Consider the following 12,037-nt stretch of genomic DNA (forward strand, 5'->3'; position numbering starts at 1 on the left):
ATATATTTTATAAAATATATGTATCGAACTTATTTTAACCCTATATTATATAATATATACGATGTATATTATATTCCTGCAGATTAAGAAAAATATATGTTGATGCGTTGAAAGAACAATATATATATTGTATGTTCCACAATGTTCCTACATGTAAAATAACAGATTATAATCAGGTACTTGTTCCAAACTTTCGGGCTTTGACTTTCATCCTGGAGGGAATTTCCTCAAAATTATATCAGAAAAAGAAAATCAAATAATGAGGAGCATGACATAGATGTGATTGTCATTTACCCGGATGATGGGCTAAGCCAGATAGTTCAATATTAGGAATTTTAAAGTTGTGAACTGACATTTACAATCTTCAGTTTAGTTAACCTACTTCTCGCCGAGGTTTACCGATGAATAGAGTAAGAAAATCTTAAAGGAAGTTCACACTCACTTTTTATTTTATAGCTTTATCCTGCATATAATATTGTGTGCTATTTCATTTTTGGCATTGTCATAAATTCGCTTGTTTGTATGATAAAGTAGGGTAATAATCAAGTTTTGTATTATTCGTATGTATTTTTGTAATCTCGTCTGTATAGTTGCTTAGTCGAACTGCTACATAAAGATTATATCATTTTTATTAAAAAGAACTAAATCAGGCAAGTTCTATAAAAAGAACTAAATCAGGCCAGTTCTATAGAAACTGTAGAAATATGTCATTGTTTTTCATTTTTGATTCGTTTTAATAGTAACGTACCATATAGCCTGTACATTTTAGCACAATAAATGTTCAAACGAAAACATAGGCGTTTCTTGCGTGTTAATTGAATATGGCCGAATAAATTGCGCGAAACAAAACAAAACAATACTGTTGGAAACGGTCTGATTTTAGTATTTGAAATGTTGCAGTATTTTAAGGAAATCCATATTTTGATGACAATATGTTTTGACACCTTTTTCCACTTAGTTGAACGGAGTTACAGATCTACACAACTATATCAGTAGTTAACATAATTGCAGACAAACAGAAGATTTATGGTATCCAGTTAACCCATAGTGGTTCAGCGTTGTAATGTTTAACCCCACCCGTATATAGTAAAACTATATCCTGTGAAGTATTAAGTTGTTTTAATAAAGAGAATGCCTATTGCTGTTACCTAACATAGCGCTACTAAAACTGCCAGAAAAATATTTCAAATCGTACTTCGAAATTAAGTATTTCCTTTCTTGGAGTGAAACAATACGGGGATTTGTCATTAATTTTACCAGACAGATTTATATTCAGTGAAATTATTACAGATTACTGTGACTTCGAAGTAAGCAGGTTAGTACAAGGACGTCCTACTCTACTTACGTCGTTAACATAGGTAGACTTTCAGAGACTTGGTACTGCTCCTCCAATAAGATGTTTTCTAAATTGGCAACAGACATATAGTAATAATATGTTAAAAAAAAAATATTAGCGTGTTTCGGGTCTCTTCAGAATATTTCTAATTAAGAAATATATCCTTAATACAATTCATGTACTCTTCCCATTTATCAGAAAAGGCGCAAATGATGCCATGATCGTGAGGCCTCCATTGAATCAGGGTATAAGACCAGCAGGTAATCATAATCAAGGATGACTCATTAGATGACACAGTTACACACTGGTACTCTGATAGAATCATGCGACAACCAAAACAATGAGATGGAAATCATAGCGTACTACACATTTAACATCATGTCTGTAGATCTTTCAGAGCCAGTAACAACTTGATTACATAGGTAATAGAATAAATTACACTACGCTTAGAATGATATTTTTTTTCCTGATTAATACTAGTAGAAACCTATAATTTATGAATAATATACATGTATCGAGTATGGCGTTAACTGGCGCTAATATTGTACAAGGAAGTCTACGGAGCCTCACCTTAAACCCTCATTGGTTCCTTGCCATAAGATGGTTATCTGGAGTGGCGCCACCCAAAGTATATAACTCTATATCATTTTCAAACATTTGAATCATTTTGAATACACTATACCAGACGTAGTACTACAGGTATATGGTGTCGTTTTACGGTGTCTTTATTTTGTTTTGTTGTCACACCCCCANTTTCCTTGATCTTTACTTATAGCATGACCATCAGTAATAAGCGGGACGATTGCGACCTTCCGATGGACACCCTCCCTTTTTTGATAGTAACATCCGCGCTTTTCAAACCAAGATTGTTTACATGTAACATTTGAGTCGGTATTCAACAGCTTGGTCCTTAAATCATCACTTCCGTGATGAATGCCGAGTGCCGACGGAGAGGGTTACAACACAGGGTTTCAAAAGAAGCACGTTGATGAAAAGTATGAACAAGTGTTCAATCGCCATCGTGATCTTATAGGAAAATATGCTGGTTCGTTATCACTCATCCTGTTTTCGTTATAACGACGTGACATTTCCTAGATTTGATATAGATTAACACTGTTTTCGTTATAACGACGTGACATTTCCTAGATTTGATATAGATTAACATGGTGGGTGCAGTCAATGAAGCAAAAGACTTATAATTTCGGATCACGTGGTCTTATTCTTGTATCGTTTCTTGAGTCTTTCCTTTGATCCTCTTTTTAGATTATCGATTTTGAGTTCAAATTACTGTCTTGATGTCACTTAAGAAACATTATTATTATTATTATTTTTGCCAATTGCACCGCATATATAATCGTCAATTTATTTCAATAGTAACGATTTAATTGAAATTAACTTAATACTGGCTATAGGTATTCACCAACAGAAGTTGTGTATGCATTCGTTGTCTGAAGTACATTTGATTCGCCCTCTTAGTATTACAGGTCTACTTTACTTAATCTACTATACGGCATGTAGAATTTCCTTAGCTACAACATACTTTATTGATGTATTGATCACGGTTTATACGGTTAAAAAGACGACCCTGACGCAGTTTATCTGCTTTATAAATTACAGAGTAAATCAAACGATGTGCCTATTGTAGCTCAGATAGGATCCCCCCAACAACAGCCCAATGGTGGGGAAATCCTTGAGAAAAAATGTACTCCTTAAAAGAAAACGCCGAGAAAATCCACGTGAGCTAGCTCGGAAATATTTCGTTGTCGATAATAAGTTTATATCAATAAGCGTTTAGTCAATGTGAGTTCAGAATCCTGTTATCATTCGTCCAAGGCGCAATCAACTCATGTTACTCAGCGCAGTCATGTTTTGTTACCTGGTTACTATTGTTTGTTTATGACCCATATCATAAAGAATGTTTCAGATAGTAGACTTTAAATCATGTAGGTCTGGCGTAGACAACCGTTGAAAAAACCCGGAGCTACGGATTGTCGATAAGATTATCTCTATCGCTTCCTGCTTCGAAAAACGATTAACGCAATACACACCTGTTGTAGTTACACGTGTCATTACATAGGAAATAGACAACATCAGAAACTAAAGTGCTGAGGATTTACATTAACACTATCATAAATAGAAATAAATAACAACAGGAACTTATTAGAGCTGAAGATTTACCATAACACTGTCATTAATAGAAATAAATAACAACAGGAACTTATAAGAGCTGAGGATTAACCATACCAAAGCCATTAAAATAAATAAACAACAACGGGAACTAAAGAGCTGAGAATTTACCATAACAAAGCCATTAAAATAAATAAACAACAACGGGAACTAAAGTGCTGAGGATTTACCATAACAAGGTCATTAATAGAAATAAATAACAGCAGGAACTTATTAGAGCTGAAGATTTACCATAACACTGTCAGTAATAGAAATAAATAACAACAGGAACTTATTAGAGCTGAGGATTAGCCATACCAAAGCTTATGCTGATAACAAGCTTCAAATCACATATTGATGTGTTAGACATGCATTTGATGTAATCTTTTATATAATTTAATAAACACAAGTTACAATTCATTCTTCAGTTTTTATAGTCATTTATCGATTTGAAACGTGAAAAGGGTCTGTTTAATACCGTCTGCCAGAGGGTTCATTTCCTTATAATATGCATACGATCAGACTTTCTATAATAATTATCGATACCTTGACAGAGGGCGTCATTCATTTCCTTATTATATAACTACGATAACATTTTCTTTAAAAAAAAATCGTTGGTTAATAACCATGTATTATTGGACGATAAACCATGTATTATTTTCTGACGGTAAATGCACGTGCAATTCATTTCCAATACTGTGTTGTAAATTGAACAATTTGCCTAGTGAGCGTACACAAATTCATTTTTTGTATCTATATTTGAAGATTTGTTAACAAACAGACTTAAAAAATCTATTTGATATTTAAATCTTCTAAAACCTTGTCATTAAGCTCACGATTACAAAGTTCGACTTATTTACAATGAACAAGATTTTAAACAGTGTTTATATTGTGTCGAATTGAGAAACCTTACTGCGACTTGAATTAAAGCTTGTGGAAATTTCTAAAAAAAAAATGGGCATTTAACAAGACGAGGTCCAAAAATAAAAACCTCGCTCAACCTAGTGTTAAGGGTTAGCAGATATCTTCTTTGGTTCTTAGCATCGATCGTATCAGCAAATTATGAGAATATGTAATTGTTCCAAGATATTATCTGGTTAAACAGGGAAAAGACGAGCAGAGTTTCTACATATATAATAAATCAAATGGGTCGTTTTTAAATTATTCAGACGGTAAGATTTTTTGGCATTTTTATGTATCCTAAATATGGAGAGAGAAAAAACAGTATTAGAAATCTCCTTAGATGTTTATTCAAGATATCAGTGATTCCAATTTCTATATATTCACACATAGATCAACCATACATAAGTGTGTTGTCATGATTTAGCATATTACATACCTAACAAAAACGAAAGTATTAACACGTAGCACGAAGACCCTTGGACTGTCAAGCACACTAAAAAACCCGTTCATTTCATACAATCCAAAATTCTGATATTGCATGACCCCATTGATAACAGAATGTGTGTATAACGTGATGTTTTGTTTTATTTATAGTTCCACGTTTTGATTAAGGAAGCTAGTTTGTATACATGTTCAGACATTTTATATAATAAGCAGTATGCATGCTGGGAGTAAGCATATCAGCGCAATGACATGGCGTTTATTGTTTTAATATAGAAAACACATGACAAGCGTTTATAACAAACGAAGGGACAGGTGGAAGCTGGCGAGTCATTTTTGTACACGAATCAAAAACATCTTGTATTTGATTTAACAAACATAAGACAGAAATGTTGATAATACATCAATTGATACCTCCCTGATAGAAGAAAGGGGCATTTAACCTTTACAAGTATACGAAGCGTATTTTGAAGTGACTGATTAGTTTCAATATATATATATATTAAAACATAATACATATTTTGAATATGCAACACCAATCTATACGGAAAACCCAGGCTCGGAAACCAATATAAACAATATATGGTCAGGAAATGCACGTTGTTGTCATTCATCGTGTTGCCACATGTTCCTGCTAAGCATTTGTCAATTGTTCTTTTACTACAGAAAATGTACCGAAGCTCCGTTTACAAAATCATTATACAAAGACAGATTTTTCGTAAATGGCACATCTAAATAACGGACCGCAGTATATATTTAATTCATTTATCTGTTTACTTAATTCAATTATTTTTAAATTGTTTCATTTCAAAATCTATTTTCTGCTATTCTGGGAATTTAATATTCGCAATTCGTAAAGGTGGGACAAATAAAACCGCCGTAAGACATCACAAACCATTGATGAAGCCGCCGAGGTATATAAAGTGCGTGTGAAAATCTAAATGGAGGTACATTTTTTTTTAATTTTCTGATGAGGATGAATATAGTTTCGGAAATACAAATGAAAAAAAAAAAATAATGTCATATCTTCATATACAAAAAAAAATAAACTACTGCAGTTTGAACAAAAACAAACTTTCCAGGAATATTGTTATTATACAGAAAACAAAAACAAGTCGACTTCCTTATGCTGATAATTGGTCATCATGTTTAACTTTCCCTAGCTAATAGATTTAAGAATAACAGAAGGAAGTTACTAAAACCGTTGTAATGGTATCTCTGGCCCAGTCGAAAAGAATTCACCATCCGCTGGATTCTGCTCTCGTTACATCTTGTGCATTCGCTTATACTCTGCGACTGGTGAGATCATCAGCAGTCGGGATAAGGCTATGCGCGCCATACCTGACATAAATATAAGTCATTGGAATATTTAATCTTATCATGCAAATATAAAGATGATATTGATGAAATGTAATTACTTCAATTAAACCGCAGTTTTTCGAGAGATTGAGGCATAGTAACTTTAATGTCTATAGCCAAATGGAAATTTTCAGTGAAAATAGTTTGGTGGTGATATATATTTCTAAACATTGAAACCGGGACCAGTGGCAATAAAGGGACTCACCAACACATCTTCCCCTAATACATACATTAATACCTTTCAAACTTGAGTTGATGGTGTTCAAAAATAAATCCAATATTTCAGAAAAACAAACTTACCTACGTCGATAGATAGTCAGACTGTTGAGAAGTAAGGTCACAACATCCCACACGAAAACGTTATATTTACAATATGCTGTCACTTGATTATAACAAGACCTAGTTTCACTGCCTATCATATCTACTTCGGTAGGTCATTAATAACGATCGAACTGATATGGGTCACTCACCCGGAAGTTCAATGATAAACATCATCGAAAGGCATTTGTTACACTATTAAGCAGCTTACATATAACCTGGCCAAAATGTTAAACAGAGTTGTGTTGATCGTTTTCTTTGGAATGATTTACGTGGACATGAACACTGCTGTGGAGAATGTGAAAATAGTACAAACGCATGGATATATGGACACCTGGACAAATATGAGTCTAACTTGTTCTCTTCTGGGAGTTGGGTGCCTTGGTAACATGTGGACGAATCCAGTACACCTTGACACACAGGATATCACAGGAACAGGATGGATATCGGCCCATGTAGAACACCGGAGGACGCTTCAGTTTTTAGGATGTGTAATTGGAACTGTACCTGCTGGTAGTGCCGGTTTAGACGTATCACACAATAGGATACCAGAATGTATCTATTTTTGTAAATCAGATGATTTTTATTTACATCAAAACGTTTGTTATTGTAATGTTCGTGTTACTGCTATCAAACCAAGGTGTTTGGCATCACAATGTGGTAATAATGAGTTACTTTTCTGTGGAAAATCTGAAGGACAATTGGGAAAATGTATGTGCCATTACCAACATACCCTGACAAATATTGAGAATAAGGTGATTGCAAGAGCGTGTCCAAATGATGAAAAATCCAATTGCAAACTACTACAACGAGGCGATTCCCGATGACACGTGTCATGTCAGAAAACACATGAAAATTGTAAGTTCTTTTGGAATGGTTATATCATGAGGGAAGTATTCTATTGGGGAACCCCATCATCGGCTAACAGCAATCAAGACTACTGCGTTGCTACCTGTAAAGTCAGCACAGGACTCACTCTTATAACGCTGCCGTGTTCTTCTAAACAAACTGGGATATGCATCAAAGGTACTAGGATATCGACAATTCCACAGGCCACATCATTCACAACGGTAATCCTTCCTACATCACCTGGATATGCAATACCTTCCTCCGACCTGACCTCACACAAAGTTCCACAACAAACTAGGCCTCCATATGACTTTCATCGTTCCACAAAGGGCGTTAATCATAATATCCTACTTGCTTCAGCTACCATGTTAAACAGGATTGACAGTACTGCTATCAAAGACGGATTTACATCAGTGAAACCATTACAGTCGTCAAGCGAACCCTTAAAACGCGACCACACAACAAACATCCATTGGTCTATCTTAGGTGAAGTGACGACATTGCAGTCGAAGAGCGAAGCTAAAAAAGACAACCGAACAACAAACTTGGAGCCTGTCTTAGGTGGGGTGGGAACCTTTGTGGTGCTTGTTATAGTCTGTGTAATTGTCATAGTTGTTCGTTTCAGAAAACGTAGACATAAATCAGATAATAGATCCCAGCCTCCTCGTGAGTTAAACAATCTGTCTACGAGAGAACAGAATCGAAACCAGTATATTAACTGTGTCACTGAACATCGAGGAGGTCGGGAACAAATCCATGCTGTAGATACCGGAGACTACGATTCACTTAAAAATAGAATGACAGAGTCTGAGAACACCGTATATGACTTGTATGACCATACGTCAGAAGCAGGAGAAAGCATGTATGGACGTTTGAACCAGAATGGTAGAAGAAACGTATCCCCGGAGAACGCTGATATATACGACCATTCCCGAGGTGTCGTACAAATGAATGGCGACACGTACGACTCATTTCAGACCGGAGTAAGTCGGGAGGACTGTTCAGCCGACTTCTATGATCATTCCCATGTAGGAGAATACTATGGGTACCCAGAAAAAAGAGGCAATCGTAAGGGACACGTAGACGACATTTACGATCATCCCCGAGGACAAGGCCAAAGTAATGGAGAAACGTACGACTCCTTCCAGACAGGACGGGGTCGAGAGGACGCTTCAGATGAGGACTGTTATGACCATACTGGTGTCAGCGCTGAGTATGGCTACTTACAAAAGGGAAGTAAGGTTACCGTCATAGGTGACAATGATTACGATACAGTGAAAGTGGCGAAAGAAGATGTTTAGTAGAGGAAATGTATGTTATAAAATATAGATATCGAACTTATTTTAACCCTATATACAATGTATATTCTATTCCTGCAGATTTAGAAAAATATGTGTCGATGCGTTGAAAGAACAATATATATATTGTATGTTCCACAATGTTCCTACATGTAAAATAACAGATTATAATCAGGTACTTGTTCCAAACTTTCGGGCTTTGACCTTCATCCTGGAAGGAATTGCACTTACATTTATATCAGAAAAAGAAAATCAAATAATGAAGAGCATGACATAGATGTGATTGTCATTTACCCGAATGTTGGGCTAAGCCCGATAGTTCAATATTAGGAATTTTAAAGTTGTGAACTGACATTAACAATCTTCAGTGTAGTTTACCTACTTCTCGCCGAGGTTTACCGATGAATAGAGTAAGCAAATCTTAAAGGAGGTACACACGCACTTTTTATTTTATAGCTTTATCCTGCATATAATATTGTGTGCTATTTTATATTGATTTCCTTTATTGGCATTGTCATAAATTCTCTTGTTTGTATAATGAAGTAGGGTAATAATCAAGTTTTGTATTATTCGTATATGTTTTTGTAATCTCGTCTGTATAGTTGCTTAAATATTATTTAGTCTTCGAACTGCCCCATAAAAAATATATCATTTTTATCAAAAGAAACTAAATCAGGCAAGTTCTATAAAAAGAACTAAATCAGGCAAGTTCTATAGAAACTGTAGAAATATGTCATTGTTTTTCATTTTTGATTCGTTTTGAATTTCTCTTTATATTTGTTGTTCATATCAAAAACAAAATTACATTTTTTAGGTACACTTTATTAACTAACAGCGTATAACAGCACACAAAATATCGCTGAATTGAGAAAAAAAAAAAAACATAAATTAGCGTCAATCTGTAAGAGAAAGTCGAAATTCAACAGAATATAAATCTAAGACAAAAGGAAGAAGCGTGTTACCCCATTGAAATACACTGTATTGTATATCTGACTTCCTATTAAAGCTTAACATCTGATAGCATAATAGTAACGTACCATATAGCTGGTACATTTTAGCACAATAAATGTTCAAAAGAAAACATAGGCGTTTCAATTTATCCACGAATATGAGGGCAAGGAAACTTTGTAAAGAAATGTAGCAAACTAGCTGATAGCAAAAGTTTGACCATTTTGGGAAAAGTTGACCACGGAAACATTTTCACATGTGCATTTTATATTTAGTTCAAACTATTCCATATAATCTTTGCTTTGGTATTGATTTTTCTTCCACTGGCAAAGCGCTTTCTTCTAGAAGATTGATAAAATGATGTGTTTAAATGATCTAGGGATACTGGTCGGTTGGTTTATTTAAGGTTTAGAGTCAAAACAAAAACTTCTTATTTGTCAATATATGCGTCAAAATATCGAGATTGTTCAACTTGATTTCAAAAGCCATTTCTTTCTTTCATCGTAATTATATTAATACCTCTCATTATTAGTTCTAACGGCATAATGGATGTAATTATAGTTTCAATATTAAAATGTATGAAATCGCCCTATGGTCTTATGACAGATCGGTGACATTGATCCAAATAATGATGAATGAGAATTATTATTTTTATATTGTTATTCATATCATTGGTATATAAATCATATAGACATGATTCCATTATAAAGCAATCTGTCGATGAACGTATATTCATCATGCTCATCATCTTATGGTTTTATTAAAAATACCTTGATTCTTACTTTGAGCATATAAAGGCCCTGTCACACTATAGCGTTTTGTTGGACGTTTGTTTGCGTTTTGAAAAATTGGAGAAACGTCGGGGAACGTCGACGTTCTTCAAATTGAGTTTCTAGGTCAACGTTGTTATAACGTTCTTGTAAAGTTTGGGTATTGCTCAGCCAACGTTCCCTCAGCGTCAGGCGACATTTCTGGTAGGCAAATACTGGTATGTACATCATGCAAACGTAGTAATTCATGATTGCATGAAATATACATTTCAATTTATTAATATGTTTTTGATTCTTCTCTCTTTTTTTTTTAATAAACAGTCAATATTTTATTTGCAATCTTTCTAATAAAGTTTTATACAAAGAAGTATTTTTACATTATTCAGGCAATATTTTATTTTGTAACAATGTTTAATACAAATAAGTATTTTTTACCGTATGGACAATATTATATTTATTATTACGGTTATCTACAAATAAGTCATTGTAAATTACACATACAATATTTCAGTTTCAAAATATTGTGTCTACCAAAAAGAAAAGTCTATATTAAGTCCATTCTGCATTGCAACACTAGGGTCCAGGTCTACACCATCCTGTCCTGCCAGTCCACTGCCTCAGCTGAGGAGTTGACCCAGTGTTTGATGTGGTTCCACTGCGTCTTGGCTTCCTTGGTCGCAATGTTGGGGCTGTCATTCTTCTGAGGTCTTCACTCTGTGAAAGTTCCAGCAGGACTGGCGATGGCCTCTGCAAGCCCCTTATATATGGCAAGTGGCTGCCAAACGCTCCTGAACGCTACCAGTAGGCTACAGGCGCGTTACAAGGACGTTACATGGACGTTACACAGACGCTGGAAAAGTTCAGAACGCTGATAGACGTTAGGAAGACGTTGAAAGAGCGTTACATGAGCGTTAATAACGCTCGGCGAACGCTGACGAACGCTGAGAAACGTTGGCGACACGCTGGACAGACGTTCGACCGACGTTACACATGCGTTACGCAAGCGTTACCCAAGCGCTAGCCACGCGCTGGACACTCGACCCTTAAATGAGATGCTATATAAGATATCTTATATGATATATCAGATATCTTATTTGATATATAAGATATCTTATATCCTATATAAGATATCTTATATCGTATATAAGATATCTCATTTAATTTTCTATATAAGATATCTTAAATAATATATAAGATATCTCGTATAGCTATATAAGATATCTTACATAATTAAAGTCTCGTTACTAAATAAGATATCTTATATAGGAACGAGATTTTAACAAAATGTCGAAAATGAAGTCTCCCCCTCCGGAATATCTCGAGGATCTACGTAGGGACAGTAGGCTTGTTATAACAACACGTGTTCCTGTCGCCGCCATTATGTCTGAGCCCACTTCAAGAGTGCGGGAAATGGCAGCCTCTGCTTTGGCCGCTATAAGAGAGACAAGGCGAGCTAGGCCTAGGGAAAATACAGCATCCGTACCATCCCTCTCCGCCATTGCGCCCAATGCAATCCTGAATGTGCTCCGAATGATTCTCGAGGGAGAAATTAGTTTCTGGACTTTAATGCCACGAAATCTCATTCTATATCAGATATCTTATAAAGCAACGAGATTTCAATTATATAAGATATCTTATATAGCTATATG

This window comes from Mizuhopecten yessoensis, unplaced genomic scaffold (assembly GCF_002113885.1).
Source record: "Mizuhopecten yessoensis strain PY_sf001 unplaced genomic scaffold, ASM211388v2 scaffold716239, whole genome shotgun sequence".
NCBI classification, from domain to species: Eukaryota; Metazoa; Mollusca; class Bivalvia; order Pectinida; family Pectinidae; genus Mizuhopecten; species Mizuhopecten yessoensis.